The following is a 16,626-nucleotide window of genomic DNA, read 5'->3' as shown; positions in this document are numbered from 1 at the left end:
AGGGTCATCAATGGGACCGTAGTGCATTATACAGTGGGGATCAAAAGTTTGGGCTGCCCAGGTAAAAAAATTGTATTAATGTGCATAAAGAAGCGGATGAAAGATTGAAAAATCTCCAAAAGGCATCAAATTACAGATTAGACATTCTTCTAATATGTCAACAATGTTAGATTTTATTTCCATCATTTACACTTTCAAAATAACAGAAAACAAAAAAATGGCGTCTGCAAAGTTTGGGCACCCTGCAGAGTTAATATCTTGTACTGCCCCCTTTGACAAGTATCAGAGCTTGTAAATGCTTTTTGTAGCCAGCCAAGAGTCTTTTAATTCTTGTTTGAGGTATCTTTGCCCATTCTTCCTTACAAAAGTCTTCCAGTTCTTTGAGATTTCTGGGCTGTCTGTCACGCACTGCTCTTTTAAGGTCTATCCATAGATTTTTAATTATGTTGAGGTCAGGAGATTGTGAAGGCCATGGCAAAACCTTCAGTTTACGCCTCTTGATGTAATCCCCCATGGATTTCGAGGTGTGTTTAGGATCATTATCCATTTGTAGAAGCCACCCTCTCTTTAACTTCAACTTTTTCACAGATGGCAAGTTAGCATTCAAAATTTGCTGAAATTTTATTGAATCCATTTTTCCTTCTACTCGTGAGATGTTCCCTGTGCCACTGACTGCAATACAACCACAAAGCATGATTGATCCACTTAACAGTTGGACAGAGGTGCTTTTCATTAAATTCTGTTCCACTTCTTCTCCAAACGTACCTTTGCTCATTCTGGAAAAAAGTTCAATTTTAACCTCATCGGTCCACAGAACTTGTTTCCAAAATGCATCAGGCTTGTCTATATGTTCATTTGCAAAGTTCAAACGCCGATTTTTGTGTAGAAGAGGTTTTCTTCTGATGACTCTTCCATGAAGACCATATTTGTACAAGTATCTCTTTATAGTGGAATAGTCTACCACAACTCCAGTGTCTGCCAGATCTTTCTGGAGGGATTGTGCAGTCAAACGTGGGTTTTGAATTGTTTTTCTCACAATCCTGCGAGCTGTTCTGTCTGATATTTGTCTTGGTCTTCCAGATCTTGCTTTAACTTCCACTGTTCCTGATGACTGCCATTTCTTAATTACATTCCAAACAGAGGATATTGACATCTGAAAACATTTTGCTATCTTCTTATAGCCTTCCTCAGCTTTGTGAGCGTCAACTATTTTCAGTTTCAGATTTCTAGATAACTGCTTAGAAGAACCCATGGTACTGATTGTTGGGGCAAGGTCAGATGAGTCTGGGCATTTAAAACCTTTGAGATTGACATCACCTGGTCTTCCCAGATGATTGAGAACAATCCATGACACTGGCAGGTCTCAGCTTTGCAAAGGGGGCAGTGGATACTATAAATTCTGCAGGGTGCCCAAACTTTTGCAGATGCCATTTTTTTTTGTTCTGTTATTTTGAAAGTGTAAATGATGGAAATAAAATCAATTTTTTGTTGACATATTATAAGAATGTCTAATCTGTAATTCGATGCCTTTTGAAGATTTTTTCATCTTTCCTTGGCTTCTTTATGCACTACCTGGGGTGCCCAAACTTTTGATCCCCACTGTACATATTGATCACTGTAAAACAGCATGTATACAGCATAGGACATATTGCAGTTGATGGTAACTGATAATTTTGTATATACATCTCCTAATATTTTTTACGTTCACACTGGTAGCAACCAATCGTATGAAGCCGTGTCCTTAATTTTTATGCCTTTGTCTACAAGCAGACTAGCAAACAGCTATTGTCATGTGTTTCTGCTTTACTATGATATCTCTCACACTATCTTGAATGGCTTCATGTTTTCAAGCCTTATTTACCATAAGGACTGAATCTGTGGAACTGTCTATCTGAGGAACTGGTCACAACAAAAATAGTTGTGGGCTTCAAAACAGAGTTAGATACATTTTTAGAATAATAAAAACATTAATGCATATGCAGAAATATAGAATTAAGTACCCCTCCATTCATCCATTCATACCCCTTTCCTTAATCCATTTCCCTGTGGTTGAATTTGATGGATGTGTGTCTTTTCGTTATACTTCTATATAAATAACTTGGCATAGAATCAGAAAATTTTAATTAAAAAAATCTACCTTATTTTATTACATTTCACACTACAGGGAATGATCAAATAGAGGGTAGATTTTTTAATATCCTCACTTTTTTTCCTTTTAATGGTTAGGAGGACAAGAACGAGAATCTAAAATTGCAATGCCTGACATTGGTTTGTGGTAAATCCTATTAAAACTTTGCTTTTCCTCTGCCAAAAGATTTATAAAAAAAAAAAAAAAAGTTTAACAAAAGGTATATTGAGTAAATAGTATGGGCATATCTATACAGTGGCAACTGCTGCCATAAAATACTTGTGGGAGATGCATGGCCTGCGGGTGGGGTGCGGCTTGTGGGAGAGGCATGGCCTGCGGGTGGGGTGCGGCTTGTAGGAGAGGCATGGCCGGTGGGTGGGGTGCAGCTTGTGGGAGATGCATGGCCTGCGGGTGGGGTGCGGCTTGTGGGAGAAGCATGGCCTGCTGGTGGGGTGCGGCTTTTAAGCTTTAAGACCAGAACTTGCAGAGAAAGGTACTGGAAATCTCATACACTTGAATAGGACTTTAGACAGGAACCCAGACAATCGCAAATGGGGGCAGGTTATGGTTAATTTAACTCTGCTATATTTTTAGTTGACATATAAAAAGTAACATGTAGTAAGTTTCATCAAAATATCTTCAGCCGTTTGGAATTGATGCTGGAACATACACACAGGCCTACCCACACCCATTTACATACACACACAGATTATAGAACGATATATAGATAGACAGACAGACAGATTATAATTATTGGGAGTAGTATTCTTATGATTATTCTTCTTACTACTACTACTACTACTACTACTACTGCACAAAGCAATTTATAATAGGATGGTTTAAAAGAAACTTCCTCTATGGTAGATTTTACAAATTAATGTTTGTGAGCATTACACATGAGATTTTTGGGAATTAGAAGCATGTTTTATTTTGCTAGCAAACAAAATATTTCCTGTCTTCTTATACAAGTTATACATTAAATAATTTTTTTTTACCCATTTATATTATGGCGTTCACTGCAATATTTAACAGAAAATCATTTTTAACATATACTGTATACCTAGCTGCTGAAGAAAGGACCTGAGGAGGTCCTGAAACACGCAAAGCTACTTATTAACCCAGTGACCACCACTACCTACAATATTGAGACCTGCCATCAACCTTTGAGATCAACCTGTGACAACGCGCGCTACCTCAAACACGAGGACACCGCCAGGATCTGCTACTGCTGAATCCAGGAGAAGCGCTGCAGTCCACACAACTGGAGCCCACTGCTGCTCGTGCTGCGAATCAAGGAGACTGCCGAGTCTCTAGCAGCGTGCTCCCTGCCAGGAAACACCGGAACGTGGACTACAACCGACACACATCTCAAGGTACCATCCACCTTACCTGCACAAGTGTTCCCTAATATTGCAGTACAACTAATAACCTTGCACAGAGACTTTGCATCCTTCCACTCTCCCGAATCAGGGAGTCATAGACTTGTCCCCATACCTGGACATTACTGGCTTACTGAACTGAGTCGCATGATAAGAGTAAACACTCTAAAACAGAACAAAAAGCACAATATACTGTGCAGTATTTTATCCAGGTTTTATTTATTATAGTGTGTGGCCACATTTTATTATTTTATTTTATTAGCCCTATTTTATTAGCCCTTTTTTTTCCATTATATATTTTATATATATTTTTATTTTATATTGCTATCTTGTGTCCCCGTTGACTCACAAGTGCCCTGTGAGTCACAGCACATAACACTGATTAATATATTACTTTAATACTTTTTAAACATTAATAAATACTATTTGGTTCAATATTCATGTCCCTAAGCCCCAATTTCTTCTTTTAATCTGCCTATTGTTCGACACCGTGTGTATAGGTGCCCTTTGGGTAGCTCGAGTCCACAGGTTGCTAGTCTAACAAGAGCCTCTCCAACATATTTTATACTGTATACTGTTCTAAATGACATAAGATTTCAATATCTATTTATGGTAAAAAAATACACTTAAGAAAATCTTACTGAAAAATACCTTTAAAAACAGAAAACCCTCTGCCAGATAAATGCACCAGGCATTATTAAATGTATGATTCTATCATATAATGTCTTGGAACATGGGGTGTAATTGTTCCCAATGTTATATATGATCAATACTCCTACAGTCACGTTAACCAAAAATAATAGCCATACTCTTTATGACAGACTGGATCAGAATATAATATTTTGTAAGATAATATATTTTAAGGAAACTTTACCTAATGGCATTATAGATTAGCAGTGAAATGAAGAGAATTATAACACGGTGCAGCGTGAGGTTAAATAAGGAGGATTCACTCTTCTAAAACTCTACGATTGCTCATGTTGCCTGCTGAATAATCCCATTAGCTGCCACTGGCATTGCCTGATAACCATTTATTACAAAATACCGCTACTGAAAGAATCTTAGACTATAATTTTAGTCCTGGCAATAAAATGCTTTGAGTGGGGAGGAAAGTGTGTTTTTTTTATTATTATTATTATTTTTTTTTTCATTTTTTCAAATAAATGTATATCTGTTACACTAGCTACTTCACCTAAAATCAGCAGCCTTGTTCATCGGTAACCATCATGCTGTCAGGATCTAAGACATCTGACACCGATAAAATGCTGTTACTTTTCTTTGTTCTTCAAAGCTATGTAGTTATCATCACTCATTTTTATAGCTTTGACAGTGGATAAAAAAAATTAAAAAAAATCCCATAAGATTCCAGCCGAGACATTAGCACATACAGTCACAATGCCTAATAAGCCAGCTATTTGCATAAAAGATCAGCCACAGTTTGGAATGCGCCATGATAGATGGAGAAATGGAGATTAGATTAGCATGTACAAAATCAAGATTGTTTTCACAATGGCCGTCCTCGGGGAGCGCGGCTCATCACCTAACCTCAGACAGAACGTGTGCCTCCCCGAGGAGGACGCTTGTCACTGAAACTTAAGTGAGAATATGGATTAGGCTGAGATGCTGTTTATTACTTATTAATCCTGCTGCTGGAACGGATGTGAGTTACTATAATGGATTAAATATCACAGGCAAAAGCATAAAAAAAAGGGTTTATTACTTGTAAATTGTAATCAGTTTATTTTCATGGCATGTAACAATTGATTGTAAATCTTTATATTATCTATCTTTTATCTTTAGCTAATAAAACAAAATATATAAATACACACATAATGCATTCAGAAAGTCTTCAGACCCTTTCACATTTTGTTGTGACCTTGTGCTAAAATAAAAGTAAAAAAAAAAAAAATGTTTTAAAACAACACTCTGCACTTAAAGGGGTACTCCACTGGAAAATATATATTTAAATAAATATATATATATATATATAAATATATATATATATATATATATATATATATATATATATATATATATATACATATATATATATATTTTTTTTTTTTTAATCAACTGGTGCCAGAAAGTTAAACAGATTTATAAATTACTTCTATTAAAAAATCATAAAGGGGTTATCCAGGCAAAAACTTTTTTATATATATATCTCAACTGGCTCCAGAAAGTTAAACAGATTTGTAAATTACTTCTATTAAAAAATCTTAACTTCAGAAGCTCATAAGTACTGAAAGGATTAAGATATTTTAATAGAAGTAATTTACAAATCTGTTTAACTTTCTGGAGCCAGTCGATATATATAAAAAAGTTTTTGCCTGGAATACTCCTTTAATCCTTCCAGTACTTAGCTGCTATATGTTCCACAGGAAGTTCTTCTCTTTTTGAATTGTTCTGTCTGACTACCGTGCTCTCTGCTGACATCTCTGTCCTTTTTAGGAACTGTCCAGAGTAGAAACAAATCCCCATAGCAAACCTAACCCTCCTCTGGACAGTTCCTGACATGGACAGAGGTGCCAGTAGAGAGCACTGTGGTCAGACAGAAAGGGAATTCCAAAAGAAAATAATTTTCTCTGAAGCATACAGCAGCTGATTAGTACTGGAAGGATTAAGATTTTTTAAATAGAAGTAATTTACAAAATTTGTTTAACTTTCTGGCACCAGTTGATTTAAAAAAAACTGTTTACAGTGGAGTACCCCTTTAACAACCCAAAATCAAGAATGTGAAGAGAATCTTCATTAAAAAATAAAAAATAAAATTCTGCAGGAACATACGTATTCAGACCCATTGCTAGAACACTTCGCCCTGGCTCCTCCCATTTGAGGATCATGAGATTTTCCTACACCTTGATTGGAGTCACCTTTGGTAAATTCCTCTGATTGGGCAGGATTTGGAAAGAGACAGCCCTCTCTATCTAAGGCCTCACTGCTGACAATGAATATTATAGCAAAAAAGCAAGCTTTGAGGAGAAAATAACTGCCTGTAGAGCTCAGAGACAGGATTGTGTGGAGCCACAAATCTAGAGAAGGGTAAAATGAATATAATAAATTAAGCAGCACTGAGTACCCAAGAGCACAGTGGCCTCCATAATTCTTAAAGGAAAGCCCTAATGGGGCTAAAATGTAGCAGCCCATCAAAGCACAGGTTTGCCGGCAAACATGTGTGATGATTGGTGCCCACATTTTGGCCACATGTGTGCTGTACAGATATAAATAAATTAGGGCAAAGTAAAAACATTTTTAAAGGGGTACTCCAGTGGAAAACAATCCACATCTCCTGGTCAATGTGTCAAACTGGCTTGCAAGCCACACCCCATATCACAAAGAGGAGGTCGGGATAGGAGGACGGGATACGAGATATGAGGATGGTATAGGAGGTCGGATATGGAGACGGGATATGAAGACAAAAGCTTCCTTGTTTGCCGATTTTCCTCCCCAACAAGGATGAGGAAGGAAAAACTGGGCAATGCCGCGTACTCAGCTAGTGTGTGTATATATATATTTATTTTTTTATTCACAGATTTAGTATTCTGCTCACAGAGGTTAAATCGGACATTCTTCTGTTTTAAAGGGGAACTCCGGTGGAAAGAAGTAGAAAACAAATGTTTTCAAATCAACTGGTGCCTGAAAGTTAAACAGATTTGTAAACTACTTCCATTAAAAAATCTTAATCCTTCCAGTACTTATTAGCTGCTGTATAAAACAGAGAAATGTGTGAATTTCTTTCCAGTCTGACCACAGTGCTCTCTGCTGACACCTCTGTCCGTGTCAGAACTGTGCAGATTAGAATCATATCCCCATAGAAAACCTCTCCTACTGGGCAGTTCCTGACACAGACAGAGGTGTCAGTAGAGAGCACTGTTGTCAGGCTGGAAAGAACTTCACAAATTTCTCTGTAGTATATAGAAGCTGATAAGTACTAGAAGGGTTAAGATTTTTAAATAAAAGTGATCTACAAACCTGTTTAACTTTCTTGCACCAGTTGATTTGAAAAAAAAAAAAAATTCCACCGGAGTTCCCCTTTAATATCGGACTGAAAAATATCAAAAGGTAATGCAGTCCCCACCGCAACTGGTTTTAGGAAATGACAGATAGAAGTCATGAATTAAAGATAAATGTTGTATTAATACGGCCGGTTACAATAACCCGGCTGTGTCCTCAGTTACAGCACAAGATCATTTGTCGCCAATTACATTGCACATTTACAATAACCTTTATAAAATGTGTTATTTAGTAAAGTACATTGCCTGATAATGTGGCATGCCAAATGTGTCTATTTTAATACTCTTCAATGGAAATGAGCTACCGTCGGGTGTGCGCTACTTGAATGAAGTCTTTTTTTTTTTATTTATTTTTTTTTTTTTTTTAGTCTTACCAGTCCTGCTGTGAACATATGTGACGGGTGGAATTAAAAACACATCTTTTATTATTTGTACTGCCTTTGATTCCTTGTCAAATGAACAATTTGACTAGAAAATAAATGTCGACTGAATAATAAGAAATGGTGGAAAATGAGCAGCCTGAACTGTAGGACACAAACAAGTGTGAGGAAAGATTATAAAACCGTCAGAAATAGACGGCAAATAAACAATGTTTAAGACAAAACCAATTCAAAGCGGCATGTGATATACAGGACATATAATACGGATAATAATGTCGCATAGAATTCATTATCATACATCCAGAAAACAAACCACAACATAAGGTTTCAAACAATATGAAACAAAAAACAAACAAGGAATTATGATTGTATTCTAGGGCTCCTTGATTGTCCAGAAAACAGGAATATCTATCTCTAACAACAGAAGGGATAGCAAACTACTTAACCTGCGCAGACACTTAGATGACATCCGACAACTCCAAGCTAGAATATAGTATAAAAGCTCCTACCACGGTATCTGATATACGATATACCCTGCTCCTCCGCAGCAATCCGGTCTGAGGAAGGTCTTAATTGACCAAAACGTCACTTTGTTTAATTGGATTGCTAAAATAAAACTTCCTCTTATTTCACCGCGAGTGGTGTGCTTAGTTGTTTTCTAATTCATACGGTTTGGGACCCTAACCTAGCACCCACGCTATCAGAGTGTGCTGTATCTACTACAAAATATAGTATAAAAGCTGGCACAACATTTCCGATAGTCCTCATTCAAAGGCTTGTTGATTTGACTAATATCTGTCCTGATGGTCCCCACATACATGTACCATTAGTTGGGTAAACGATTATATTAAGTGCAGAGTTAAAATAAAAATAAAATTTTAAAAAATTAAAAAAAATATTTATAATATATATATATATATATATATATATATATATATATATATTTAAGTTAAGTTACGCTGCTACTGGATACCTTCAACTTTGGCATATCTCCCGAGAGCAAAAGGATCGAGTATGTTGAAATCCCATATGTCCCTACATTCTCTGCTTCTTCTGTCACAGTCAGACCCACATACAAATTAGATGTACCCACAATGAATCTAATGCGCACAGCCAGCTTAAGACTAAAAGTATGAAATGTCTTTGCAAAACAATAAGAAGCAATGAAAATTAGGGTTATGGTGGTTGAAAAGTGTCCAAGGGTTCCCAGATGGTAAAACATTGAATTGGTAAAAAGAGTTAATAGGGGAGCACTCACCGTCAATGGCATCTTTTATATTCTGGACACATTGAGCGGACTCCCAGCGAGGCGTTGACAGACGGGCTGGGGTGCTCAGCGCCCTAGCGCATCTGTGAACGCCTCCCCACGAGTCTGCTCAATGTGACGAGAATATAAAGATGCCAATAGCAGTAAGTGCTCCCCTATTCACTCTTACTTAATTTTTTTTTTCAACTGTTGTCAAACTCATCAAATCATGTTCTGCACTCCACTTGCATCCAAATCGCCAACCACATCCACAGCTCCATCAAGAAAAGACCAGAGTTGGGCATAGAAAAAAAAATCATGCATGTCCGGTACTTTTCTCAGCACAACTCCCCTAAAAAAAGGAAGTCAATGGGATCCTCCAATTAAGACAATGGGAACTGTCGGTGTCAGTTGTGCTCCGCTCCATTTAGGGTCAGTTTGAAGAAAATACAAAATGGACCCTGAACATGACAGGTCACTGGTGATGTTAACTTAGCCTAAAAAGATGTTTTTTGTAACTAAAGTCAAAGGGAATTGTTGGCCTAGATTTACTTTGACTCAAAAAAAAGTAGATGTCTACTTTAAACGCAACCACTGAAACATGGTGCCAAGGGTATTTTTAACAATCAAAATATGAATGTAAGCTACTGTAAGCTAAATATTTAATGCTAGAAAACACTAAGATGATACAAAATCCTACAAAATAAAGTAGCAGCAGCAGTTTTCCAAAGAGGTAATAAATCAAGAAGGCAGTTTTACCAAATGCGTAAAATGACAGAAATCAATGTTTCCTAGTACCACAGAGACTGGATGCATCAGCACCTTGGCCCAGGTTGTAGATCAGCATTTTTTCATTCCCCTTCCTATTTCCATCACAGTCTTACACCTTTGGTCTTCATTTTCTTTAAGGATCCTACAGTCGATCGGAATTTAAGGACAGGAGGTTATAGGGTCACAAAGCTCAAATGTTAAGAACAGCTGAGTCCTCTACAACGATACAACAGAAATCCAGTAGGACACTACAAGAAAGACAAAGTGCAAGCTAAAAATACTATCCATCATATGGAAAGTAAGAGTAAAAGAAAAACCTTGCATTTAAAGAATTACAGCAATGGACAACAATATACTTCCTTTAAGCTGAGAGATAAAGATGGCCTTAAACCTTAGCCTGTTGAGCCAACTGCTAGACTGGACAAAATTCCTGCAACAAAAATGTGCGACTCTTTGCAGGGTCTGCGCTCACTAAGTGGGCATGCAGGAGGTGCAGCACAGGGTGAAGGAGGGCATGGCCTTCCCTGCATCAAATTTACACCTGCAAGCAAGTGTAAGTTGTAGAAGAAATGTAAGCCAGGTTAGACCTGGTACATAGGCAGTCCCATGTGCTCCGGCATTATAAAAGTTGTGTGCCACCACTAGAGTTCAGAAGGTTTGAAGCCACAGAAAAAAATAGAAGTTGGTAACTGAAAAATGTAAATAAAAAATCAGTTCAATGCTAGATGTTGGTCTCACCATTTTACTAAGAGGAGGAAAACTGTTTTTTTTTTTTTAAATGACAGAAAAACTTCAAAAAGAAAAACCCTTTTTAGCGTAGCATGGCCGTATTTACATAAATAATTAGTACCCAGATAAACCCTTTAATCTACTAGTTTAGCCTGGTACATTGCTGAGGGGAAAGTATTGCCCACGATTATACCCTCGTATGTATGACCAGCTAAGACAACAATCAGTATGTTTAAAATGATGACAAAAAATAGTTAAAGCTGCAGTTTATAGGGGAAAAATAAACCCTCCCATCACACCTTTACAGTAAATGGAAGCCTGAGAGCCTCTGTGCGCCACTGATTGCCTTTTCTCAGCAGTCAGGTGGTTATTCATAGACAATATGGCGTATTTAACAGAGAGAGAAGTGATTATTCATGATACTGACAATTTCAGAAAATCATAGGCCTTTCTAAACTGTTGAAAGAAATTGTATGTCCTAAAGTACATCAGCAAAAGACAACTTATCCCCTATCCACAGGACCCCCCGAGATCTCCTGCACGGGGCAACGTGCCAGCTGCAGCTGACACGCCTCATCCATGTATCTCGTGCCTTCCCGCCACTCTCATAGAACTTAATGGGGAAGGGACATGGAAGGGGGCCCGTGCAGGAGATCGTGGGGGGGCCCTGCGGTCAGACAACCCTCCCCCGATCAGACACTTATCCCTTATCTGTGGATAGGGGATAAGTTATCTTTTGTTGCAAATGTCCTTTAAAACTTAGAAAGACTTTTGCTACAGCTAATGAACCACATAACTCTACGGGAGAGCCGTTTGGCTATCTTTGGCTCTTCCATAGAGATTATATATAGAGAGGGCGTGACGGCCCCCGCTTCGTTAATTAACCTTTTTGAAACTGAAGAGCATCTGACAGCTGGTTACCCTGCATTAAACCACAGAGTGAAAGGAGGCAGGTAAGGCTGGGTTCACACCTCGTTTTGTACTTATGGCTCCCGTATACGGCTGGGAGGAGGGGTGGGCGGTGCTTAATCGCGGCGCCTGCACTCAGCCGTATAGGGGAACCGTATTTAATGCAAGTCAATGAGCCGACCGGAGTGAACCGTAGCCTCCGGTCGGCTGTGTTTTCGGCCGTATGCGGTTTCCCGACCGCAGGCAAAAACGTGGTCGACCACGTTTTTGCCTACGGTCAGGAAACCGCATACGGCTGAAAACGCAGCCGACCGGAGGCTGCGGTTCACTCCGGTCGGCTCATTGACATGCATTAAATACGGTTCCCCTATACGGCTGAGTGCGGGCGCCGCGATTAAGCCCTGCCCCCTCCCAGCCATATACGGGAGCCTTAAGTACAAAACGAGGTGTGAACCCAGCCTTACATGGAAATGTCCAAATTGGGCGCAAAGTGTCAATATTTTGTACAGCCTCCATTTTTTTCTAGCACTGCCTTAAAGGAGTACTCTGGGATACAAAAACGTATCCCCCAATCTAAAGATAGGGGATAAGTGTCAGATTGTGGGGGGGGGGGGTTCAACCTCTAGGTCCCCCGCTATGTCCTGTACTGGGTCCTAGCTCTCCTCCTGAACGGGTCTCCACCACCGCACAAAGCGGCGACCAACAAACCCCCTCAATGTAGCTCTATGGGAGAGCCAGAACGCTGCACCATGACACTAACACCAATATGCTTTACTGTAAGCAAGACACACTTGCTTTGTATTACCCTTTGTATTTCTCACCTGGATGCCGCGACACACGCTTGACACTATCTGAACCAAATACGTTTATCTTTATCTCATCGGACCACAGAACATGGTTCCAGTAATCCATGCCCTTAGTCTGCTTGTGTTCAGCAAACTGTTTGTTGACTTTGAGCATCATCTTTAGAAGAGGCTTCCTTCTGGGACGACAGCCATGCAGACCAATTTGATGCAGTGTGCGGCATATGGTCTGAGCACTAACAGGCTGACCCTCTACTCCTTTAACCTTTGCAGCAATGCTGGCAGCATTCATACATCCAGGGGTGTACTCACTTTTTCTTTTGCCAAGGTTTAGACATTAATGGCTGTATGATGAGTTATTTTGAGGGGACACGACATTAAACACTGTTATACAGGCTGTGCACTCACTACTTTATATTGTAGCAGATCATCATTTCTTCAGTATTGTCACATGAAAAGATAATAAAATATTTACAAAAATGTGAGGGACTCATATGTGAGATACTGTATCTTTCTCAGAGGTTATAAATTCCAAAAGATTATCCAACAAAGTTCTTAAAAAAAGGGTAAAAGAATTCCCTGAATATGGTATATTTATCAAGGTAAGGTACGCTGTCCTTGCAAAGTAAAATGTCATCATATCTCAAAAGCTCTTGTACGTGTTCAGCAAAATACCATGAAGTTCCATAGGGTATTACTATATGTGACATCCAGGGAATATGTGGCAATATTTTTCAAGTACAGTACAGTTCAAGATTGGGATTTGGATATCTAAGGCCAGAACACTATCTTTTTGCTGCCCTCACACATCAGTGGGAACAGCCAACAATCTAACATGGATGTGGGCCTCATAACTAAAGGGGTAGAGGTTAGTGAAGATGAGAAATGGTAATAAGAGATTTTAACAATCCTAAAACTTATTTATATTTCTGTATGAAAATATGATAAAATACACATGTCCAATATAGACAATTTTTTTAGCAATTTTTCTTGTTTTTGGTTCCGTATTGTAAAAATATTAAAAGGCTATCTATACAAAAAACAGAACACGTTTTTTAAACACTCAACCTACTTACTTTATTAGGATAAAAATGTAAGATATACATTAAACAAAAGATTAGCATCATGCATGGTCCTGGGCGGCAGTTTTACACAGCTTACAAACTTTCAATAGGCTATGCCCCACCGTGCATGACTTTCTGCTTTATGAGGAACAGTTTGATTATTAATCACTCTCCTCCTAATCCTGAAATGCTGATCAGTTCATCAATATGTTATGACTCTCCAGGGTTCCTGCTCCCTGACAACTGAGAGGACATTGATTTCTATTACCCCAGGCATAATCTCCATGTAGAAACACTATGTGAACATGCCAGCTGAGCCCCGGACGGTCATAGAGGTAACTTGTGCAGTCTCTAGGGTGAGATTCATTAGCACTTCTCCTCATCACAACTGTTGGTTATGTGGGCAGCTGCAGGCCTGGAAATGAAAATCATTAACCCAGAGGCACAAAAGGTAGATGCAAGAATCCCAGCAGACTGGTCCAGCCTGGCATAGGCAGCGCGATCTACTCAATTAGTCTACAAGCTGTAGTGGTCAGTAGGGTTTTAATCATATAGAAGCAAAAATAAAAATACAGAAGAAAGTGTAATAGATCATCTTCAGATAAATTGCAAGTTGTGATTTAATAAATAAATAAATATAGGATAGCTACAAATTTAAAATCAGGGTTTAATAATAAAGGGGATTGAAACTGAGGGTCTAGTACGACCACTGATCGGGTCGTCAGCACTTGCATGAGCACCACTGCCACAAACAGCTGACCTGCAGGGGTGTAGTGTTTACAGCCTATACTGATGATATGCCATCAGCACCCGGACCCCCCCCCCCCCACCTTAAAAAACAAATATATATTTTTTTTTGTTTCTCTTTTGCAGGACAAAACATTTTTAAAGGGGTACTCCGCCGCTCAGCATTTGGAACAAACTGTTGCAAACGCTGGAGCGGTGCCGGGAGCTTGTGACGTCATAGCTCCCAGCGAGCTCCCTGCACCAACTCCAGCATTCGGAACAGTTTGTTCCAAACTCTGAGCAGCAGAGTACCCCTTTAAGGTCTTGCCCCACCATAACAATTTGCCCCTATCCATAGGATAGGAGTATGTGACTGACTGTAAGGGGTCTGACAGCTGGGACCCCCCCCCCCCCCCTTCCCTGTCAATTAGAGAATGGGGACCCAAGTATCTAATCGGAATAGTCGCAGTCTTACATGTCCACATTGTTACTCCATTTATTCTCTGTGACAACCACCAAAACACAGTGCTTGGCTATCTCAGGCAGTCAGAGGCCTAACTTAAAGCGTACCTGTTATCATGGAGCCAAAAACATACTTGGTAATGGTCCCTGATCATGTCCAGCATATTCTTTTTTTTTCTGTGCTGTAAGCACCTTCTATTTCCTGTATAGGCTTCTGCTGTTCTCCTAAACTCTGTGGGTGTTCCCAGGCAGTAATGATGTTTACCCTCACTGCTGTAAAAATGCTGTCCCTTCGTTGCCAGGTTGATAGGAGCAGCCAATCAGCTGCAGTCTTCCCCTACAGCTTTCCTCTCTGTTGACCTCGGAGATACACAGAGCAGAAGAAAACACAACTACATACATATCTCCACTATTCTCACACATACAGCTTAGCCCTTCACACAAAGCCCTACACACATTCAGCTCTGCTGAACACACACAGCTTACTACTAAAGCCCTATAAAAAAAAAAGCCCTATACACTTAGCTGTGATGGACACATACACACATTCAGCTATGCTAAACACACATACAGAGCTTAGCCCTTTACACAAAGCCCTACACACATTCAGCTCTGCTGAACACACACACAGCTTACACTAAAGTCCTAGACACAAAGCCCTACACACACAGCTGTGATCGACACACACACTCAGCTCTGCTGAACACACACAGCTTACTACTAAAGCCCTATACACTTAGCTGAATGTGTGTATGTGTAAATCACAGCTAAGTGTATAGGGCTTTGTTTATAGGGCTTTAGTGGTAAGCTGTATGTGTTCATCAGAGCTGAGTTTGTGTGTGTTCAGCAGAGCTGAAATTGTGTGTCGATCACAGCTGAGTGTGTAGGGCTTTAGTACAAGCTGTGTGTGTGTTCAGCAGAGCTGAATGTGTGTAGGGCTTTGTGTAAAGGGCTAAGCTGTGTGTGTTTAGCATAGCTGAACGTGTGTATGTGTCCATCACAGCTATGCTAAACACACACACACACAGCTTAACTCTACACACATTCAGCTCTGCTGAACACACACACAGCCTGCACTAAAGCCCTATACACAAAGCCCTACACACTCAGCTGTGATCGACGTACACACTTAGCTCTGCGAAACACACACAAACATACAGCTTCAGTATATGGCTTCATCTGATCGGTAAGGAGGTCTGAACATCAAAACCCCAAACAATCTATAGCTCTCACACCTCTGTGATGCATCAAAGCTTTAAATGAACTCCGTAAAACCACAAAAGGTGCTGTAGTCAGTATTTGTAATACAGCTATTCCAGTGGGATATAGGTTGTATATTACAGCTTTGGTACCTATGTCAACCCTATATTGTATGTGTACAGAAACGTGTACCTCCATCATAAACATACAGTGTGGTGTGAAAGAGGTTTAAAATGTATACATAGAGTAAGCACGTTTCACTTAGGGGGTGTTCAGACATAGCAGAACTTATCTGCCCCTATAATAAGGAACATACATCAAGTAGTACAGTCTAGACCTCATTTTAATGTGAGTTTTTGGAATTCTATGCATTTGGGCCCTCTTCTTGGAGAGGATCACCCTATCTATGCTGCAGTTTGGGTGGTCGCCTCACAGGGTTTCACTGTATTCAGTTTTACCTCCGTCCAAAATATGTTGTTCTTCTGTTAAATAAAGAAAAATATTATAAATAGCTGTCTATTTATTTTACCGACCGTTACGGCAGATCCACCTATCATACAGGGTGAATCCTTAGCTGCTCCCAGTCTTTCGAAACGTCACATCGCACACAGTTAACATAGGGAACAATTTGTCTATTCGTGCGACGGTCAGTGACTTTGATCTCCGGGAAGCTCAGTACTTGGCACATTCTCTCCATCTATGGAAAAAAAGCAAGGCCAGTGTGTAGATAGCTCGGTGCACAGTGTATATACTCTGTGGCAAAACACAAGTGCTTTGGATTCTTGGACCCCTGGCAGAGTTCTTCATATATGGCTA

At 39.5% G+C, this 16,626-nt stretch overlaps 1 protein-coding gene across 4 annotated transcripts in view; it reads right to left on the bottom strand.

Annotated features, from left to right (window-relative positions):
- The window catches only part of TRIQK (triple QxxK/R motif containing), a 137,703-nt gene that overhangs the window by 62,342 nt on the left and 58,735 nt on the right, over positions 1 to 16,626 (bottom strand). Inside the window, exon 1 of one of the 4 annotated variants that reach the window (XM_056522332.1) lies at positions 14,719 to 14,852. The exons of the other annotated variants lie outside the window; for them this stretch is intronic. The gene's annotated coding sequence lies outside the window, so the exon portion shown is untranslated. Of the gene's footprint in view, positions 1 to 14,718; positions 14,853 to 16,626 lie in introns of those variants that run through there. 4 annotated transcript variants of the gene reach the window in all.

This window comes from Hyla sarda, chromosome 5, assembly GCF_029499605.1.
Source record: "Hyla sarda isolate aHylSar1 chromosome 5, aHylSar1.hap1, whole genome shotgun sequence".
NCBI classification, from domain to species: domain Eukaryota; kingdom Metazoa; phylum Chordata; class Amphibia; order Anura; family Hylidae; genus Hyla; species Hyla sarda.
Note: the sequence above shows the minus strand (reverse complement) of the source record. Positions and strands in the feature narration are given on the sequence as shown.